Source organism: Lissotriton vulgaris, chromosome 12 (genome assembly GCF_964263255.1).
Source record: "Lissotriton vulgaris chromosome 12, aLisVul1.2, whole genome shotgun sequence".
Classification (NCBI taxonomy): domain Eukaryota; kingdom Metazoa; phylum Chordata; class Amphibia; order Caudata; family Salamandridae; genus Lissotriton; species Lissotriton vulgaris.
Genome location: NC_141700.1, coordinates 510,590,487 through 510,611,637, shown reverse-complemented (window position 1 = coordinate 510,611,637; position 21,151 = coordinate 510,590,487). Strand labels below are relative to the sequence as shown.

Sequence of the window (21,151 nt, the reverse complement as noted above, 5' to 3'; positions counted from 1 at the left end):
ATCACTCTACAGCAAGTCCTCCCGTTGCTAAGGCAAGGAGACTTCCTAGCAACCTAAGACCTCTAGGATGCATACTTCCACATACCTATACATCCTTCTCACAGGAAGTATCTCAGGTTCACAATCCAAAACCAGCACTATCAATTCAAAGTTCTCCCATTTGGGGTGACCACAGCTCTGAGAGTGTTCTCAAAATGTCTAGCGACGTTTGCTTCGACTCACTGCTGGAACACGGACTTTTGAGCCGGTGTTTGACATCGAATTAAGGCATCTGGTGGCCTTTGAGACTCAACGACCTGTTTGGCGCATGATCGACATTCTTCTGTGCAACTCTTTTGTCCTGAAGATGGTCCTATGGATCTTTGTGACCAACGAGGACCGAAACGTCGACGCCTAACACCTGTCACGCAATATAACGTTCAATTCATTTAAAATTCAATGTGTGAATTGTATTTTGTATATTTGATTTATATGTGGTCTTTTGTATGTATCCACATTATTTTGCTGAAGGTGTTTTTGTACTACAAGATTACTTTGTTGTACTGATTGGTAGTACCTTTGTTGCCAGACTTTGATTGTCCAAAAAACGTTATCTATATACTAAAAAATATAGAAAATATTAAAAAGATTCTATTTTTTGATACAACTTCGAGTGTTTCGTGTGAAACCCTTTGGTCGCTATATTGAGTTAAGTGTTCACGGACGTGACACAAAGAAACTGACAAATTGATTCTTGAATGACTCCTTCCTGGACATCTAGCTTATACTGTTAATATAACCCAGTCCCGGGGGGATTATTGGGTGGCTCTGTTCTAATACTAGCGACAGTAGCTGCACATCTAAGGAGACAACACATTCACGTTTATCCGTACCTCGACGATTGGCTGATACAAGCAGAATCGTACGAACAGTGCAACAGCCATATGTCTCAAACACTTCAGCTGCTACACCGCTTAGGCTTTTCCATAAACTACCCAAAATCCAACCTACAGCCATCCCACATACAGCAATATCTGGGAGCTACTATAAACACCTTGCTGGCAAAGGAATATCCAAACGCAGGGAGGATAGCCAGTATGCAAATGCTCATTCGCAAATTCCAACCACAACACTCCCTGTCAGCTCGAGAGTTCATGCAGCTCATAGGCATGATGGCCTCCTGCATTTTCATTGTCCCTCATGTCCGACTTCACATGCGTCCACTGCAGGAATGCCTAGCAGAACAGTGGAACCAAGCTCAAGGACTATTAAAGGACCTAGTGTTGGTAAACAGTCGTGCATACAACTCTCTGCAGTGGTGGAACCCACAAAACCCTTCTAAAGGACGACTGTTACAAGAGCCCGTTCCACAAATAGTGATAACAGCAGATGCATCACTGTTAGGTTGGGGAGCCCACGTACTCCAATACACAGTGCAAGTGCTTTGGACAACCCAGCAGAAAAAATTGCATATCAACCATTTGGAGTTGCTAGCAATATTTCTAGCTCTATAAGCATTCCAGAAACACCTGTACAACAAGACTGTGTTGATCCGGACGGATAACATGACAGCCATGTACTTCATACAGAAACAGGGAGGAACGCACTCTCTACAACTGTCTCACTTAGCGCAAAGCATATGGAAGTGGGCAATTCCAAAAAACATCTTTCTCCTGGCAGAACACCTCCCAGGGAAGGACAATCCGATAGCGGATCTACTCAGTAGACACAGCCAGCAACTACACGAATGGGAGATTTACCCTCAAGTCCTCCAACCATTCTTTCAAAAATGGGGGCACCCAGAAATAGACCTGTTTGCCACAAAAGAAAACTCAAAATACCAGTACTTTGCAGCCAGGTTCCCACATCCATTGTCACAGGGCAATGCGATATGGATGAACTGGTCAGGCAGATTTGCGTACGCTTTTCCCCCAGCTCCACTAATTCCACTAGTGGCACGCAAACTCCGGCAACAGTCAGTCACAATGATCCTAGTTGCTCCAACATGGGCAAGGCAGCCATGGTACACAACGTTTCTAGAACTCTCAGTAGTGCCTCATCAAAGACTAAAACTCACACCCAGTCTTCTGACTCTGAGCCATGGAGAAATCAAACACCCAGATCCCAATCAGTTGAACCTAGCGATCTGGCTCCTGAAGTCTTGGAGTTTGGATACCTTAAATTGTCTCCAGACTGCATGAACATCATTAAGGAGGCAAGAAGGCCAACTACTAGGGCATGTTATGCAGCTAAATGGAAAATATTTGTTATTTACTGTAACAATAACCAAATCAATCCATTAGCTGCTTCTATACAAAACATCATATGCTACCTATTGCACCTTCAAAGGTGCAACCTAGCTCATTCTTCTATAAGACTACACTTAGCTGCTATAGCAGCATACCTCCAAAACAGACCCCTTTCACTGTTTAGAGTACCAGCAATAAAAGCGTTCATGGAGAGCCTCAAAAGAGTAATTCTTTCAAAAAACTCAACTTCACCAGTCTGGAATCTAAACGTTGTACTCACCAGACTTATGGGGCCTCCTTTTGAACCCCTACATTCATGTGAACTACAATTTCTCACATGGAAGGTGGCTTTCCTTATTGCTATTACCTCACTTAGAAGAGTTAGCGAGCTACAAGCACGAACTATTCAAGAACCCTTTATGCAAATACACACAAACAGGGTAGTACTTAGAACAAACCCTAAGTTTATGCCAAAAGTCATATCCAAATTCCACATCAACCAATCTATAGAACTGCCAGTGTTCTTCCAAAATCCACAGTCAGTAGCTGAAAGAGCCCTACATACCCTAGATGTCAAAATAGCTCTGCTATATTATGTTGACAGGACAAAGGCATTCAGAAAAACAAAACAGATGTTTGTTGCTTTCGCAACACAACATAAAGGAAATCCCATATCAAAGTCCGGAATAGCCAGATGGATAGTTAAATTCATTCAGATATGCTAACAAAAAGCTAAACGCACTTTAACAGTCCCCCCAAGAGCACACTCCACGAGCAAAATGGGGGCATCCATGGCTTTCCTAGGGAATATTCCCCTTGAGGATATCTGTAGAGCAGCCACATGGTCTACCATACACACTTTCACAAAACATTATTCTGTAGACGTACATTCAAAACAGCAAGCTGCTGTAGGTCAGGCTGTTCTTAAAACTCTTTCTCAAACTGCTGCAGCTGGCACAGGTAACCACCGCTAGAGGAGATACTGCTTTACAGTCTATGCACAGATATGAATTCAGCAGCCCACATGCCTCGAACGGAATATGCTACTTACCAGTATGCATCTGTTCTTAGCATGTAGGGCTGCTGACATTCATATCGCCCACCCTCCTCCCCGGTGCCTGTTACAGCTGTAGCACTCTCTCTTTTGCATGGACATTTCTTACTGTACTATACTCCATCTCTGCCACAATGGCGAAAAACAATCTGAAGATGGAGAGTATGTGATACTTCGAAGACTCTTCCAGGACAACAAGGTGCAATCTTACGGACCCAACACTAGGCTGCGATCTATGCACAGATATGAATGCCATCAGCCCTACATGCCAAGAACAGATGCATACTGGTAAGTAGCACATTCCTTCCTTTTTCTGACCGCATATCGTGTAGTAAGCGGGCAGGTATTCCTGTGCCTCGTGTTTTGGGTCTGCAGCGAATGTCTACATCAAATTTGCATATCTTGCTTTTAAAGCATTGTCATCTTTCTGGGAAAGTTTTTAGGGTTAGCATAAGTGTTATTAGTATCTTGCCTTTCATAGGGAAGCTTTGCACCACCCTAAAAGATCTAATAGAAGTGCAGGTGCTCCTGGGCCCTTGATTTCATACTGAAACAAATGTTTGTGATATTACTGTAATACCTATAATTGTGTATGTGATATTAATGCAACACATGTGGTTGTTTAGTTTATACTGCTTTAATGGCAGAAGTACTTATTTGACATGTTATGGTCTTTGGTGATTCATAATATTATTAAGAAGTTGTATATAGCGCTGGCCAAACCCGAAGGTATCAGAGCGCTTTACAACAGTCGCAATGAGTAGATTACACAATATAGCAGCAGTATACATAATTGGCTCATGGCGATTCGGGGACGAGTAGCAGAGCCGGGGGCACTAACCTGTGGACGCCGCTCCGCCGCAGCATAAGCTCCCTTGCTGCCACTGCAAACGACGACTTTCCTGCACGGAGCACCGGGCCACCTGTGTTGGTGCCGCCTACCCGGGGACTACATTTCCCGGCACCACTTGCGGCTAGGACGCCGCCTACGTTGTTCCTGCGCCCGCTGGCGCATAAAATCACCTGGGAGCTCCGGGGAAGCTGGGGACGAGTAGCAGAACCGGGGGCGCTAACCTGTGGACGCCGCTCCGCTGCAGCATAAGCTCCCTTGCTGCCACTGCAAACAACGACTTTCCTGCACGGAGCACCGGGCCACCTGTGTTGTTGCCGCCTACCCGGGGACTACATTTCCCGGCACCACTTGCGGCTAGGACGCCGCCTACGTTGTTCCTGCGCCCGCTGGCGCATAAAATCACCTGGGAGCTCCGGGGAAGCTGGGGACGAGTAGCAGAACCGGGGGCGCTAACCTGTGGACGCCGCTCCACTGCAGCATAAGCTCCCTTGCTGCCACTGCAAACAACGACTTTCCTGCACGGAGCACCGGGCCACCTGTGTTGTTGCCGCCTACCCGGGGACTACATTTCCCGGCACCACTTGCGGCTAGGACGCCGCATACGTTGTTCCTGCGCCCGCTGGCGCATAAAATCACCTGGGAGCTCCCGCATCGCGGGTAGCACCGGGACAAGGGCGGGACAGTCTGGCTGAAGGAGGCCGGGCAGGGCCACCCCCATTGGCTGGACTGGTTAGTCAGGCCTGGACAATACTTTCAGTGGTAATTCTTCTTTTAATTGTCAGCCAAAATTAGAGCTTATTGTGATTATTCCATTTTGATGAATGCTATCACGCTCTTAGGCTCTTTTTATTTCTAAATGTAATCATTTTTTATTTACTTTTATACTTTAAATTTGAGGTTGGAACCTATTGCCGAGTGTTATGGCCAAAACCAACCCCCCAACCACTAGCTCCTTCAGACGGCAAAAAGCTGCTTTAACAACCCCAATTCCAACCTTCACACCAATTGACAAAATGTTACAAAAAACTATAGGGGTGGTTGCTTCGGCTACAGAAAATACCGAAAGACGTCTTTCACTGACACCTGCCATGCCCCCCCCCTTTGTCCCCCGGGAATGCATCTCTAGTCATAGTTAATTCTCTAGATTCAATGCTAGCGCCCTCCTTTGCTGAGTTCCCATGCGCGCAGATCGACCGAGATGCTAGTTCCCACAGCAATTCCCCCCCCCCCCCCAATCGTTCCCCGGGTAGCTAAAATGGCCCCCAAGTACCGCCCCAGAAGCAAGAAGCCTAAATCACGCCAAAAAGGAGCCAAGTCAAGTAAATCTGTCTTGGATACTTCCCAGGCTGACGCAGGCCCTTCTTTCTCCACTCTAGCACCTCCTGTGTGGGCTACTCATTTACTAATTGATATTCAGACTCAATTGGAACAGCTCATCAAATCACAGTTTAAAACTTTGATGAGTAGAAGTCATCTCTCTGATAAACTCCAAGAGCGGAGTAAGCGATCAGTTACCTACGACCACCAGGAACACCCCCCCGCCCCGCCCGGACACCGGCTGAAGGAAACCCTAATAAGGCAGCTCAAGGTCCAAGACAAGGCGAAGGTCATCTATCAGATAACCTAGCACATGGGTCGGGGTTAATAATTATGCCCAAACCCTCTACCGCCTCCTCTCTGTCAGGCTCCAATATTCCACCCAGTGTCCAACCAAATAATGCGAGATCCGTCTGTTATCCCAAAAGTAACCAGCAAACATCAGCCAAATCGGGGTCTGGCTCCTCAAAAGTGTGCTCCAACCTCTCCTGACAATGCATCCCGACAACCACTACCCTGTATCCAGTTAACCCCTGAGGCATCTCCGTATGTGGTGGTGCTAACGGGAGTTCCATCGCTGTCAGGAGAGCAAGGTGAAACATTCCCCGAGCTGAAGAACAAAATCATATTCTGGCTAAACAGATTTAGACCTTCAATGGTACCGTGTTAAAGGGGAAATTCTATTCGCCAGAAGAGTTAGCTGGATAGGGCCTAATCCTAAAGCCATTGGAGGGGATTGTGTTATCATTAATTTTAGGAATCCTGGAGTGGTCAACCATATCCTGGGTTCAATCATTCCTCTTCCTCCAGGGTACTTCTACTCACAGGAACGGGCTCCTGGTGGGCATGGAACATCCTATTTCCTTAACGGCGGGGAGGGGGTTGATTACATCTTACCTGTGGAGAATAGATTTAGTCCCTTGAATAACGTCGATTACACCCAATTTGCTCCAATGATTTAGATCTTAGTGTCGCTGGGTGTTTCGGGTTGGAGGTGGGCGAGAGGGCAGAAGAGGAGCTATCCAAGATGGATTTCGGGGCGATCGCAGTTAGCTCCACAACCATCTCACCAATCCTAAACCCAAAATTACGCTCCCCAGGAGACGGAAGTGAGCTGGACAGGCAGGCAGGAACTCCCCCTATTATTGCCCTTTCATCATCTACAGATTCCCCGGTCAGGGCACCATCCCGTAGATCATTAATAGGGTCCTGGAATGTAGCGGGGCTAGGCTCTAAGTTACCCAACCCAGAATGGGGGAGTTGGTAGATCAGTATGATGTATGCTTGTTCCAAGAGACCTGGATGTCATCTTCACCCATAAGGGTGGGGTTTGCATCCTACCACATACCATCAGTACAGGGGCCAAGGGGCAGACCCTCGGGGGGGATTGTGCATATGGGTAGCCACTCATTTGGGGTGTTCTGTGAAAGTGATTGATTCCCGCTCCCCGGACATCCTGTGTATTGCCCTCAAATATTTGGATGGGACGTCCGTGGTGGTCTTTAATATCTATTTGCGCCCCACTCCCCAATCGCCGGGGTTATCATTGATTGAAGCTCTCGACGAACTCCTCTCATTGTACTCTGCTCCGACACACAGAATCCTGGGGGTTGACTTCAACTGCCATTTTGAACCCCTGGCGGGGATCCCCTCTGTAATTGTAGAGGAGGATTCCACCTGGCATATACAGGAGTGCTCTATGTATCCAACGAAGCGCTTGACACCACTGGCGATGCAGATCAACAAGCTCCTAGTAACTCACTCCCTTAGAGCTTGTAATGGCAGACTCCCTCCCGATGTTCCAGGGAAGAGTACCTTTAATAGAGTGGGGAAATCTACAACTATTGACTATATTATAGTCAATGTAGAATTCTGGTCCCAAATTAGGTCCTTCACTGTAATTGAAAGGGTAGACCGTGACCATAACCTTCTGTCACTTGAACTAAAATTCACACTGGGTTGCCATCATGGATTGGGGGAGCAGGACTCACATTCCAACCGTAACCTAATCACTGTGGCAGGAGGCAGACGCATCAGGTAGGCCTATTTTGTGTTAGCCGAATTATATCACATGTTGCCTCTTCTTTAGCAGAGGCCTTTAACTTGGCGGTTGCCTATGATCCCCCTTATTTCCATGCGCTCGAGCACATCCACACTAATTTAATCGCCTCCTTAGCCTATTACTTTTATACCTCAGTTAACACGAGGGCTCGGCCAAAACACCAGGACCAGTGGTTTAATAAATCCTGTAGGGAGGCCAAACGTGCTCTTGTTGGGGAGGTTAAATCCGGCTCTGTCCAGAGCATTACAGTGGCAAGACTCACCTACAAAAATATAATCATAGAGGCGAAGTCGGAATGGGAGGCCCTCAGATGGACAAAAATTAAAGACGCCCTGGATGGACGCGACTACAGGTCGTTCAGGAAACCTAGTTAGATCAGGATTGCCAGAGGGGATGCATGCTTCAACACCTAACTTGAGCAAAGAGGTTTGGATAGCACACTTCAAACCCCTCTTTGCCCACACTGACACTCCCCGCCCAGCAGACTCAGCTGCCCCTCTGAGGAGTACCCCTGCCCTAGTTTCATCGGTCACAACAGATCCGGAGTATTATCCTTGTACCATGCTTGAAATCCAGGTGGCCCTAAAAAGCATGTCTAAAAGGAAGGCCCCGGGTCTGGACCGAATCCCTGGAGATCTGTTTTTGAGTGAGCAAAAGGTATGAGTCCCTTATATTTGCCTATATTTTAATGCCATTCTCCATGGCATGGAAATCCCCCGTACCTGGTTGGGGGCAGAGATCATTCCCATCCATAAAAAGGCTTCCCCGCTGGACCCGGTCAACTACCGCCCCATTAGTCTTATTGACGTCTTGCAGAAACTATTTGCACGCATCTTACTAACGAGGTTGCAGTGTTGGATGGACGACCATCACATCCTGACCTCCCTTCAAGCGGGCTTTCGTGACAAAGTTTCCACCATCGACCAACTGTTTAGATTACAGTTGGTCTACTGGAAGACGGTGACTATGGGGGCCGGTAGTCTGTACCTGATCTTTGTAGATCTTCGATCCGCATTTGATCTGGTCCAGAGGGAGAAGCTTTGGGTGATCTTGCTAGAGATGGGTGCCCCAGTCTCTTTATGCCAACTATTTAAACGTTTACATCATGGCACTTTTGCAAGAGTGAGGTTTGGGAGGAATGGGGGAGCTTTCTGCGCCCTTTCTGGTGGAAAAGGGCGTGAGGCAGGGCTGCGTGTTGGCCCCCACGCTTTTCTCCCTGTTCAACGGCCTGATTGAACATCTATTGGGAGCGAAGGACTTAGATTCCCCCAGTCTAGCATCCTAAAAGATTCCTGCCCTGATGTTCGCTGATGATACCCTTTTGCTATCAAAATCCTCCACGGGTATAAAGCGAACACTGGAGGCTTTTTGCTCCTTTTGTAGAACAAGAAACCTGGAGCTCAACCTCTCTAAGACAAAATTCATGGTTTTTAATGTAAAAGCACCTCATCTAAAACCCTGGGTCCGCCAGTGGAAATGTATACGGTGCAGGCGAGAGGTGGGGTGCTCTAAGGGGTAGAGCTATGGGGACACGGCACCTCCCCGCTGTCTACTACTGAGAACAGCTTTACTAGGCGCCTACTGAGACTCCCACAGAGCACACCTTTGATCCCGTTACGGCTAGATTTGGGTCTGGTCCCCATACAGGAGGTTATCTCTAATCGTCCTCTACTGTACTGGAGGAGACTCTGGTCTACACCTGAGCTCCTAAGCTATAGGGAGAACCTTAGGGATCTTCTGACCATAAGGGGTGTGGGGAAAATCCCTTGGCTAAAGCATGTTAAACAGCTTAGTCATGCACTGGGGAAGGGAGATCTGTGGCTCTCCCCAGGACATACTTCCGCCTTGACCTCAAGGAGGAAGCTGGTCAAAGATCTCAAACAATATCGAATGGATCAGATAGCTTCAAATCCATCTCTGGGCAGGTTAACCAGCTGCTTTATGGAGGTCAAGGACAATTATCACCCTGAGAATTTCTTGGACGATTTCCAGCCTCCACAGGCGAAGAAACTATATGTCCAATTTAGACAAGGAACACTCCCAGTGAGGGCAGTGTCAAACAAGTGGTCAACGGCTCTTCATTCATCTAGCTTATGCCCAGGGTGTGGAAATACTGAAGAGACGGATCTGCACGTTCTGCTCTTCTGCTCTTTCTACACCAAGGCTACAGTCAAATGGATCATCCAATTATGTAAGTCTATGGGACTCGGGGATTATAGGGTAGTATTTAGATTATTGAAATACGACACCACCCCCTTGATCTTCTTTGCGACCTCCAGATACTTGTTCTCTGTGTGGTGTATCAGAGGAGCCAAAATTAAAAATGCGAAAGCTGCCACAACTTTGCTAGCACTCCTCTGTAACTTATTAGGAATTGTTAATTGTAAATTGTGAAGGGACTGGTTTTTATCATGTTTTTAAAACCTTATTTATATTGTATATGGGGCTCTGTGTATTTATGACCATACTGAAGTGTTGTTTAAAGGTATGTTTTTAGCTAAACCATGTATTTCTGCTTTTATGGTTTTTAACCGATAATAAAGCTTTTCTGACTGACTGACTGATTTGACAGTCGCAATGAGTAGATCACACAATATAGCAGTAATATACATAATTGGCTCATGGTGATTCGGGAGTCTCAGCACGCTGTACAACATTAAAGCAAGGAAGTAGTATAGTATCCTGGTAGTGTGCACGTTTCCTTGAGCCGCGCCTCCTTCAGGAGGGGGGATAGAGGCAGGGGTCGGGGAGGTGGAGGAGGTAGAAGTCTTAATGACAGTATCTGTATGCTGGAGTGTGCAGGCTTGGGCGTTCAACAGCAGCTATCGGTTTGGGAGGGAACGATTGAGGAAGAAATCTTTGAGCTGCCTTTTGAATTTTAACACCTTGGCTGCGAAGGGGTTTTCCCGCTGGGTGCTGCATTCCCAGATTTTCCATTGTTCATGACAAGGTCAACTCGTCATAAGCACAGGGCAGGTAAAACCCATGACGAGTTGACCTTGTCATTAGCATGGAAGTGGTTAAGAAGCACGGAGTAGTCCTGATATGGACCGGGATGGCGTTCCAGATTTTGGGCGCATTTCCAGCAAAGGACTGGGCTGCGGTTTTTGTTTGCTTGTTTTCTGAGGGATGAGGAGTAGTGTTGAACTCCTGAGACTCCTTGTCTGACCGGCTTTCTTGAGTTTGGAGGCCAGGTAGGCGGGTTTCTCTGTGTGCAGGGCTTTGTGCGTGAGGTAGGCCGTTCTGAAGCTGTCACGCATTTAGACTGGGAGCCATTTTAGCTCTCAGAGTGCGGGCAAGATGTGCTCATATTTCTTTACTCTGGTGACCATTCTGGCTGCTGCATTGAGAGTTGTTCTGAGGGGAGCTAAGTGGTATTTTGCTGTACCTCTGAGTGCTGCATTCCCGTAGTCGAGTCTAGCTAACACCAGGGATTGAGTAGCTTGTTTGAGGTCCTTGGGCGGGATGAAGGGGTATTATTTTGTTGAGTGGCTTCAAGTTGAGAAAGGCACTCTTTGCAGTGTTTTTGATGTGTTTGGCCATGTCTAGTTTTGGGTCCAGGGTGATTCCTAGCGATTTTACAGAGTCCGCCAGGGTGAGATTTCCATTGAGAGCATCAATAGCTTTTAGCCATTCAATGATTTGGAGGTTCTCCTCTTTGTTAGAAATTAAGAGGATTTCCGTTTTGTCCTGGTTGAGTTTCAGGTGATTTCTTGATAGCCAGCGTTGGACTTCTCTCAGAGTGACTTGAGTCTCTGTATGTCATCAATCAGACCCTTCAGGATATCGCGATTTCGTGATTTGCCGCGGAAACGGCACTTTTGTAAAAATGCCGCGATTTTTACACAAATGCCCTCGAAATCGGCACTTTAGTAGAAATCGCGGCATTTTTACAAGAGCCGCTATTAAAGTACACTCCATTGGCCTGATGATGGAAACCACGGTGGATAAAAAGTTTGATAAGATTTTTTTCGAAACTGATTCAGAGCAAACATCACTTTGGAATGAGAGATCTGGACCAGCAGATGGCAATGCACACTAAAATTCTGAGACCGTGCTGCTTATTTTTTCCAGTAAAGTGTAGTGTGTTGCGGGCGGCATCCCAGAATAGAACTAGGCAGGAAGCAGATGAAGCCGACAACATGAATGAGGAAGCCCAGGGAAATGCCATGCCAGGGGGACCTCATAAAGGCAGCATGGAGGAGGCACCCCAGGGAGACGGCACGCTGGAAGCATCAGAGGGAGTTAACCGCTCAAGAGTGCATCGTGCACGACGCGACAGAGGCTAGCAGCCTGCATCAGGTAGCTCATGAAGACAAGGTGCAGGAAGTTATGCAGGAGACAAATCAAGGTGGCAGCATGCAGAAAGTAACGCAGGGGAGCAGCGTTCAGGAGGGAAAAGGGGGAAGCAACGTAGAGGAGGAAACAGAAAGCACCCTTTTACAGCGCCTCAGAAACATCGGAATCCAAGGAAAGGCACTGGAATGGATCACCTCGTTCCTCTCCGGAAGAACCCAGAGAGTCCGCCTCCCACCATTCAAGTCCGAGGCCTCTGAAATCATCTGCGGCGTACCACAAGGATCATCACTCAGCCCCACCCTCTTCAACGTATACATGAGCCCCCTCGCGACCATCACCCGCCAACACAACCTCAACATCATCTCTTACGCGGATGACACTCAACTGATCCTTTCTCTCACCAAGGACCCCAGCACCGCCAAAACTAACCTACACGAAGGAATGAAAGAAGTCGCCGAATGGATGAAACAAAGCCGTCTGAAACTGAACTCAGACAAAACAGAAGTCCTCATCTTAGGTAAATCCCCCTCTGCATGGGACGACTCCTGGTGGCCGGAAGCCCTCGGAAACGCACCCATCCCGACAGACCACGCACGGAACCTTGGCGTCATCCTAGATTCTTCACTCTCAATGAACAGACAAGTCAGCGCCGTATCCTCTTCCTGCTTCAACATCCTTCGCATGCTCAGAAAAACATTTCGCTGGATCCCCTCCGAAACAAGGAAAACAGTCACCCACGCTCTAGTCACGAGCCGACTGGACTACGGAAACACCCTCTACGCAGGTACCACCGCCAAACTCCAGAAGAAACTACAACGAATCCAAAACGCCTCAGCCAAGCTCATATTAGACATCCCACGCAACGAACACATCTCTGGCCACCTTAAAGACCTCCACTGGCTACCCGTCAATAAGAGGATTACTTTCCGACTGCTTACCCACGCACACAAATCACTCTACGACATCGGACCAGATTGCCTCAACTCTCGACTGTCCTTCTACACCCCCTCCCGCCAAGTTCGCTCTTCCAGCCAAGCATTCGCAACTGTCCCTCGCATCAACAAAACCACCATGGGAGGCAGATCCTTCTCATACCTGGCTGCCAAAACATGGAACTCACTCCCCGCTTACCTTCGCCTCACCCAGAATCACCTAGAGTTCAGAAAACAACTTAAAACGTGGATATTTGACAAATAATCCCCCTCCCCTCCCCAAGCGCCTTGAAACCCTCTGGGTATGTAGTGCGCTATATAAATTTTATGACTTGACTTGACTTGAAGAGTAAAGCTCATAAGCAAGCCCAAATACAAAGCAAGCAGGTGGCAGCCCAGGAAGGCAGAGTGCGAGAGAGTCGTAGAGACTGTATACAGCGCCATCCCAAGTTCTTGGAGATGATGGCGCTGAATGTTGCTAGCAGCACTGACGTCTACACCACATTCCTAGTTTATCTAGACCTTGTGGAAGGGCGGAACTGGCATGAGGTGCGGTACAAGGCGCTCAGAGACCTGAAGTTAATCTGTCTCTGTGCGCGGGAGAAGGAAGGGCAGTGCCCCCAGGTTGTGGTGCCAACGTCAATTGGAAGCAGTTCCGGAAGAAGCGACGGAAGCTTTGATGTGGACGTTATTAACTCTTGTAGGAACTGCACATATTTTGTAAAAGGCATTTGTTTGAAAGTAAAAGTATTTGCATCTAATATCTAAAAAAAAAAAAAAGTGTAGTGTGTTGTCTCAGACTCTCAGTTCAGTGACCTTCAGTCCGTCCCCGTCTCTCTTGAGGGAGCGCCAAGGGTTGTACACGAGGAACTGGGCTCTGACAAGATGTCGGGCTGAGGGTGGCTCCTTCACTACACGATCAGATGGTTCTTAAATGCAATCTCATTTCCTAAAGTACACAGTAAACGATTCTTTATAGAAGAAATCGGAGCCGAACGCCACTTTCAGAAATGTCTGTTAGAAAATACATGCCAACTGTGAAATACATTTTTGATAAGTTGACAGGACACCACCTCTTCACCCTGTCCCAGAACTGAAATGTTCTCCGTGTTGTGCCATGTAACTCCCTGGGGGATACCGGTAGGTTCAGCCTGTATTTCTGGAGACTCCACTCCTGTCAAATGTAGTGCGGAACGTTCGAGAGAATCCTGCACAGCTAATAGACATTGCCCCACATTGGATGTGGAATGGCTGTTTTACCAATCTATTACTACTCAGGATGCTGCGTCTTCTTCCGCGTCCATACAGAGCAGTCCGCTCTGCACCGAGATAAGATGGTCCTTTATACGGATTCCCAGACTGTGCGGCTGCACGCTTGGAGACTGAGGGGTACCAGTTTGAGTACTGCCGAATCTATCTATGCATGTTGCTGTAACACGTGCTCAGTGGTGTGTGTGGGTAGGCATCAACCCCTTTATTGCAGATGCTGCCACAGGTGCGAAAGGCGTGCTACCCTCAACCACCCTCAATTGACATCCACAAAGTTACCAAAGTGTCTACATTGTAAGTAAACCAAATAAACATAGCTTCATGTTGTTAAATAACTAAAAAAACTAAGATATCTGTGTTTGATGTAGGAAAAATGGCCAAATAAAATGCCGCACAATTGCAGCTAAATTTCCATATTTGTGCCGCTAAATTTCCATTTTTGTGCCGCTAAATTTGCTAATCCATGCCGCTATATCCTGGGGGGTCTGATCAATGGAGGAGGTTTCAAGGTAGATCTGGGTATCGTCTGCATATAGATGAAAATGGATGTTGGCTGTTTTGAGTATGGTGGTGAGGGGTTCCATTTATATGTTGAAAAGTTGTGGGGAGGACACTGATCCTTGGGGGACACCCCTGTTGACAAGGTGTATGCCGGACAAAAAGTTTTTGATTTTTATGCTTTGGGTGCGTTTATGGAGGAAGGAGGAGAACCACTGTAGAACAACCTCTTCTACACCTAGCCTTTCTTGAAGTGCCTTAATGAGTAGATTATGGTCAACCGTGTCGAAGGCTGTCGATAAGTCGAGGAGTATGAATAAGCAGCATTGGTCCATATGGAGTAACTTGTGGATATCGTCTATGACGTTAAGGGTCACTGTCTCTGTGCTGTAGCCTTTTCTGAAACCCGATTGGTGGGGGTCTAGAAGGTTGATGCTGTCCATGTTTTGAGTCGGCTGTAGGAGAACACGTTTTTCGAGGATTTCAGATGAGCGAGGGAGATTGGAGACGGGGCTGGTTGTTCAGGTCGTTTGTGTCCAAGCTTGTTTTTTTTAGTAATGGCGTGACTTGGCTGACTTTGAGGCAGTCTGATATGACTCTGGTTCTCAGGGAGCTGTTGTTGATCGTGCTCCAGAGCGTGGCTAGGGAGAGTTTAAGCTTTTTGGCCAGTTTAGGAGGACATGATAGGATCCAGGACATGAGCTGATGGTTTGGAGGTGGAATCAGTTTGACTATCTCCGCTTCCAGGATGGGGTTGAAGACTTTCCAGGGCTTTGGGTGGTGCTTGGGAGCGATATCTCCAGTCCCTGGTTACGGGCTCATGTAGGGGGGACTCAGATTGTCCTCCAGTCCAATCTTGTAGATTTGGTCTTCAAAAAAGTTGGCGAAGTTGTTGCACAGGTCTTTGGAGGCCAGAACTGAGGATGCAGTGGGCTTGGTAGTTTGTTGCCTAATGAGGTTGAAGAGTGCTTTGGGCCTGTTTTTTGCGTTCTCTAGAGCATTACAGAAAAAGGACGTTTTTTTCGTTCTTAATGTGTTTTTTGTACTTCCTGCATACTGATTTGAGTTTATTGTGGATGGGTTGTTCCGCCAGAGTCTTTCTGTAGCTCTTGGTTGTCTTCTTTTGGAGTTTGTCTGTGCTGAACCAGGATCTAGATGGAGTGTTCCTGACTCTCCTTAGTTTCAAGGGGGCTAATTGGTCCAAAATGGAAGTTGTAGTTGTGTTGTAGTGAGAGGTAAGTTCTGTTGTGGAGAGACAATCTGAGGACATGGGAAAGAGAGAGCTTACCCTTTCCTCCAGGTCTGATTTAGATTCCTCACCCATTATGGGGAGGGGGGTGGGGTCTTGCGTGGGGGGGGGGGGGGGGGGGTTGGTAAAGGATTGTTTGGTTGATATTATAGCGAGTTCTTTTTTACAATCCTGTGTGGAGTCTCTTTTGTAGTGTTTATTGCGTTGTGTGACTTTTACGCAAATGCTTTACACATTGCCTCTGAAGATAAACCTGCCTGCTCTGCGCCTGGCTACCAGACGAGAGCGCAGGTTATCTTAAATGCATAACTTACTCGCCCTGACTAAAGTGATGGGATCCGCCTGGCTTGGGTACATATCCTAGCCAACCAGGAACCCAATTTCTGACATTGGGGATCACCTGTGAGGCTAGGACTTGCGTGTGTGTGATACCACAGTATCTCATTGTTGCACTACAACTTTGCACTTGGACTGTTGTGTGTTTTTCTCCTGTTCTCTCGCTTTGGTCATTTAGTGTTTGCTCCTGCTTCATCTGTTATGCCAGAGACTCTTGTTTTTGCACCAGTATTACTGTACCAGAATGGGGTTAATCCTTGATTTCAATCTCCTGGCATACTATACTAGGAGGGAGCTCAAAGATTTCTGGAAGGGCAGAAGGCGGACTATGTCTAGGAGATCCACAAGGCAGGATCTTCATGAACCCTTCATGTTTTTGAGGAGGTGATCCGGGAAAAGGCTTTAACAGAGAACCAAGAGGGTGGTAATTCTGGGGAGGACTCTGAGGAGGAGGACCCCTTTGGCATTCTTGAGAATCCTAAGCCTGGAATCTCCTAGAAGGTTCTGAACCAAAATTCCTAGAGGGCAGTGGCCCTAAAGAGTGAGGAGGAGGGAGAGGCTGACTGGCCAGGGACGCCAGTAAAGAGAATGAGGACCCAATAGATTGTGAGTCCCTCACACTGTCTAGTGCCAGGAGCAGTGTCACCTTCAACACCCAGCCCCCTGAGTAACTCAAGGATAGACAGTCAGAGAGGGACCTGAGTTCCCAGCTGATGTAGAAGGGAGAAGGGCAGAGGCTAAAAGAGCCTTAGCTGAGGATAGGATGGTGGAGTTTAAAAGGCCTTTTGCCAGAGAACAAATTGCTCTTGTGGAAAGGAAACTGGCCCATGAGCCAAGTTTGAAAGTTCTGGAATTACCACAGGTAGAGTCAGGTGGGGGCAGCAATACTGAGTTCAGTGTTAAAAATTCCGCTCATATACCTGGTGCCTAGCTTCAAGAAGGGGGGTGACCTACATCAGTTGTTGCAGGAGTAAGAGAGAGCTCTGGCAGTGCACAGGATCCCCGAGGGGGGCTTGGGGAACTGGCCTGGGGATTTATATTCCTGAGAATGGAAGGGGGGCCCTACTGGCCCTAGAAGGGAGTGACAGGCAGAGGTTCATCCCCATGAAGGAAGCCCTGATAAAGGATATACTCGCCCCTGAATAGTATAGGTTGAGGATCAGGGGCAGCAGGAAGCTGTCCCATCAGTCTTGGGAGGAATTTGTGGGTATTATTTGCAAAGCACTGGATGAATGGGTGAAGGGAAGCACAGTAAACACTTTTGATGGGGTGTTCACTCTGATTGTCAGAGAGCACCTGTGCAGTTGTATTTTTCCAGGGCTGCGCCAACACCTGTTGAATGGTGAGTTCTCTGACCCCAGGGAACTTGCAAAGGAGGCAGACCGCTAGGTGAGTACCAAAGGGTTTGGAAAGATATTTAATTTTGGAGTGATCCCAAAGGGAGTGGCACAGGTCCCCCCCCATCCCCCCCCCCCACCACCCCCCCCTCCCTCCGAGGTCATGGGAGGTTCCCAGTAGCCCATACAGGTTCCAGTGTTTAGTGGGGTGGGTAAAGTGTCCCATGTCTCTTCTCAGAGTCAAATGAGTGGTGAGGGTGAGCAAAGTCCCAGGACGCCCTATGCCCAGTCCCAGCTCTTGGATAGTACCCCAAGGGGGCACCAGGAGGGGAATCTAGTCTGTACCTGAGACCATCCACTGAAGGGGACCACATGGTGTCGGGAAAACTTGGTTAGAGGTGGGTGGAGTGGAGGTGACTGATACCAGAATCTAACCCATTCTGTTTTCTGGAAGTACCACTCCCAGAGTAGGGTGCGGAAGCCCACCCAGAAGGAATAGTAGAGGGAGGAAGGACCACCCCCCTCCCCTCCCTAACCGCTGTTCAGCCTAAGGGTACATACCTTTGGTTGGAAGACCAGTTGCAGTATAGAACCGCTGAATTGGTGAGAGAATTGTGCAGGACGGCTTCCAAGGGCAACCTGATAGTTCTCGATTCTGTGGGTACTACTTTCTTGAGGAGAGTACGGAACCCCAGAAGGAGGGAAATGGGGAGGAAGGACTCGCCCTGGACTCCTGTCCAGCCTAAGCATACAGACCCTGGGCTGGAGCACCAGTCTCAGGATACCACCCTGAACTGGTGGGAGGTGGAGTGGAGAAAGGATGCAATGCATCTGGAGCTATCTCGCCCCACTCTGAAAACCCACAGAGGACAGAGACGCCTGAAGGAAGGGGCCTGGCTGCAGAAGCTGACAGCTGTCAATGACCTCTGTTGGTTGCAATCCTTGTGGACAGAGTTTTCCTTGGGCTGGGGACAGAAGACCAACCCAAGAGGTGAAATGGGCCACATCACTTTGTTGGCCATAGTGGCACTGTCTGCCTACTGGGATGCTCTGTGAACATCTTACATTTGGGTGCGTGACAGATGAGGTCTGCAGGTGAGGAAAAGGCTTCCCCATGGGTTAGCTTAGTGGACCCTAAGAGTGTAGAGCGAGGGATCCAACTGGGTTCATGTTCTGTTGACCTGAGCAGGGAAACCCATCAAGGTATTGATTAGCCTACTCTGACTTTAGGCTGGAATTGGAGTTGTTTTGGACCTGGCCCTTTTTGAAGGGTTATTCCCAAACTTTGTGACTTTCTCTTCAAAGGTATGATTGGTTTACTTTACACCTGTTTGGCATATTTGATTTACTTAAAAGTCCCTTGTAAAGTGGTATCCAATATACACAGGGCCTGTAAATTAGATGCTACTAGTGTGCCTGCAGCACTGCTTGACCCACCCACAGAACTATCCTTTCAAACCTGTCTCAGGCCTGCCACCACAGACCCTGGGTGTGCAGTTTACTGCCACATTAAATTGGCTTTAAAATTACACATTGGTCACCCCTAAGGTAGACCTTGTTGGGGGTGCCCTCTTCCCTGACACAGATCCCCAAGGACGGGCTTGTCCTCATGTGGAGCACTGTGGGTGAGTAGGCCCTGGAGAAATTGTCTCCCCCTCACGTCTACACAGGTGGCTCTGCCTCTGTTCGAGGCATGTGGGCTGCTGAATTCATATCTGTGCATAGTCCGCCACCTAGTGTTGGGTCCGGATGATTGCACATTGTTGTCCTGGAAGAGTCTTCGAAGTATCACGAGATAGGTGGCTCCTCCCCTGGACTACAGTGCGCATGGGCATCGCCTCCATCCCCAGATTGTTTTTTTCCGCCATCGGGTTCGGATGTGTTTTTGGTTCCCTCTATCGGAACCGATAGTTGTTCTACTTTTACTCGAGACCAAAAGGTCTTTAGGCTGGGCGTCGGTATAGTTGCGTTCGGGTTTCTTACTGACTCTCCGCTCCGATCTCCTACTGCCCCTCCACGTGCTTTCGACGCGGACGGGCCTACACTACACCCTTTGCTATGGAGCGGACTCCATTCAAGAAGTGTCCGCTGTGTCACTCTAAATATTCGCACCTCGACGTGCACCCCGTGTGCAATACATGCTTGTCACCGGATCACCGTGAGGACACTTGCATGGCGTGTTCGAAATTTAGGAGTAAGAAAACTTTAAAGATTCGCCGGGCTAATCGGCTCCAGGCTCAATTGTCGGCTTCGGCACCCCCACCTGATGACATCTTCCAGGAATCGGTTGAGGGAGAAGACGACGTACAAGGGTCGGACTCTGGCCCCGCGTCCGATGAAGAGACCGGCGACGCGGTTGATGAGGCCTACGACGAAGTCTCCGACGAGGTAGGGGACGACGACCGGGCTTGTCCCACGATGGGTGATAGCTCGGAGGAAGAGCATCCCCAACAAGACTCCGGGGTTACTCCCCGTTACACGGCCCAGGTCGAGGGATCGCCTTCGGGCCTTACCCAAGATCTAACAATGAGTCCTACGTCCCCGCCTCCGGGCCCGGTCACGGACATTTCTATGAAGAAACCGAAAGTGAAACCAACTGGTCTCGCACCCTCGGATGCGAAACCGAAACTGAAAGTGGCGTTGGTGAAGAAGGTTCTGGAGGCGTCAACTTCCACGAAACCCAAAATGGCCGACTTGAAGAGCCACGCCAAAATGGCCGACCAGAAGAGCCACGCCAAGATGGCCGACCCGAAGCCATCTGGGTCGGCGCCGAAGGTGAAGGCCTCCGATGCGGCCGCATCGGCACCGAAAGGGGTCGCGGACCCGAAGACGTCTTCGAAGAAGCGTCACGCCGATGGTGCGCATGCCCATGGGGCGTCGGCCCCGAAGAAGAGGCCTATCGGCGATCGGGCTATCGAAGTCGACGAGTCGCTCGAGCCGGTTCAGCCCTCGGCGTCCCTTACAAAGAAGGTGGAGGATTCCCTAAAGAGGATCCAACAGTCCACTGTGGTTCCCAGCCAGGACACTGTAGTGCCTCGAGCCGCGCAGAAGTCTGCTAAGGAACAAACGCCCATTCGTTTTACCCTTCCACCCAAGACGACGCCGAAGGCCTTCGCGCCGAAACAGGGTGGACACTCGCAGGAGGTCTTGACGCCGAAAGCTGCTCTGGTGGTGTCGAAGCTTCGGCTCCAGCCGCTTGCGGTGGAGGAACGTCGTGAGGTGATCATCGACGCAAACACCGGAAAATTGTCGCTCCTCAAACGGAAGATTACGTCGGAGCCGACCTTGGAACCATTTAGGATTCCACTCAAGAACAAGAGGTACTCTACGGATTCTTCGGCTCTGATGGAACCTCTGTCTCCACAAGCCCCGGAACACTCGCCGGTCCATTCCCCCGCGCCTTATGTGGACGAGGACGAGTACACCTACCCTGCATACTCGGATCCGGACGAGGAGCAGGTGCCCTGGACAGCGGGAGGCGACGCTGACGACCCGCAGTCGGGTCAGGACACTCAACTTTTCGCCGCAAAGACGTCCCCGACAGAGGACTCGGCGGCCTTCAATGCCCTAATAGAGAGGGCTGCAGCGAACCACGACGTCGAACTGCACTCGGACCCCGTGGATGCGGACTTCTTAGTCGACACCTTCTCAGTAGCCGAAAAACAAGTCAAGACTCTACCGATGCTTAAAGGGGTGCTGAAGCATGCCCAGGAGGTA

General features: G+C 48.8%; 1 protein-coding gene and 1 pseudogene across 1 annotated transcript in view; both read left to right on the top strand.

The window, feature by feature from the left end:
- The window catches only part of AARS1 (alanyl-tRNA synthetase 1), a 336,551-nt gene that overhangs the window by 188,966 nt on the left and 126,434 nt on the right, over positions 1 to 21,151 (top strand). The window lies entirely within an intron of this gene.
- LOC147677624 (uncharacterized) lies at positions 5,391 to 13,513 on the top strand (annotated as a pseudogene).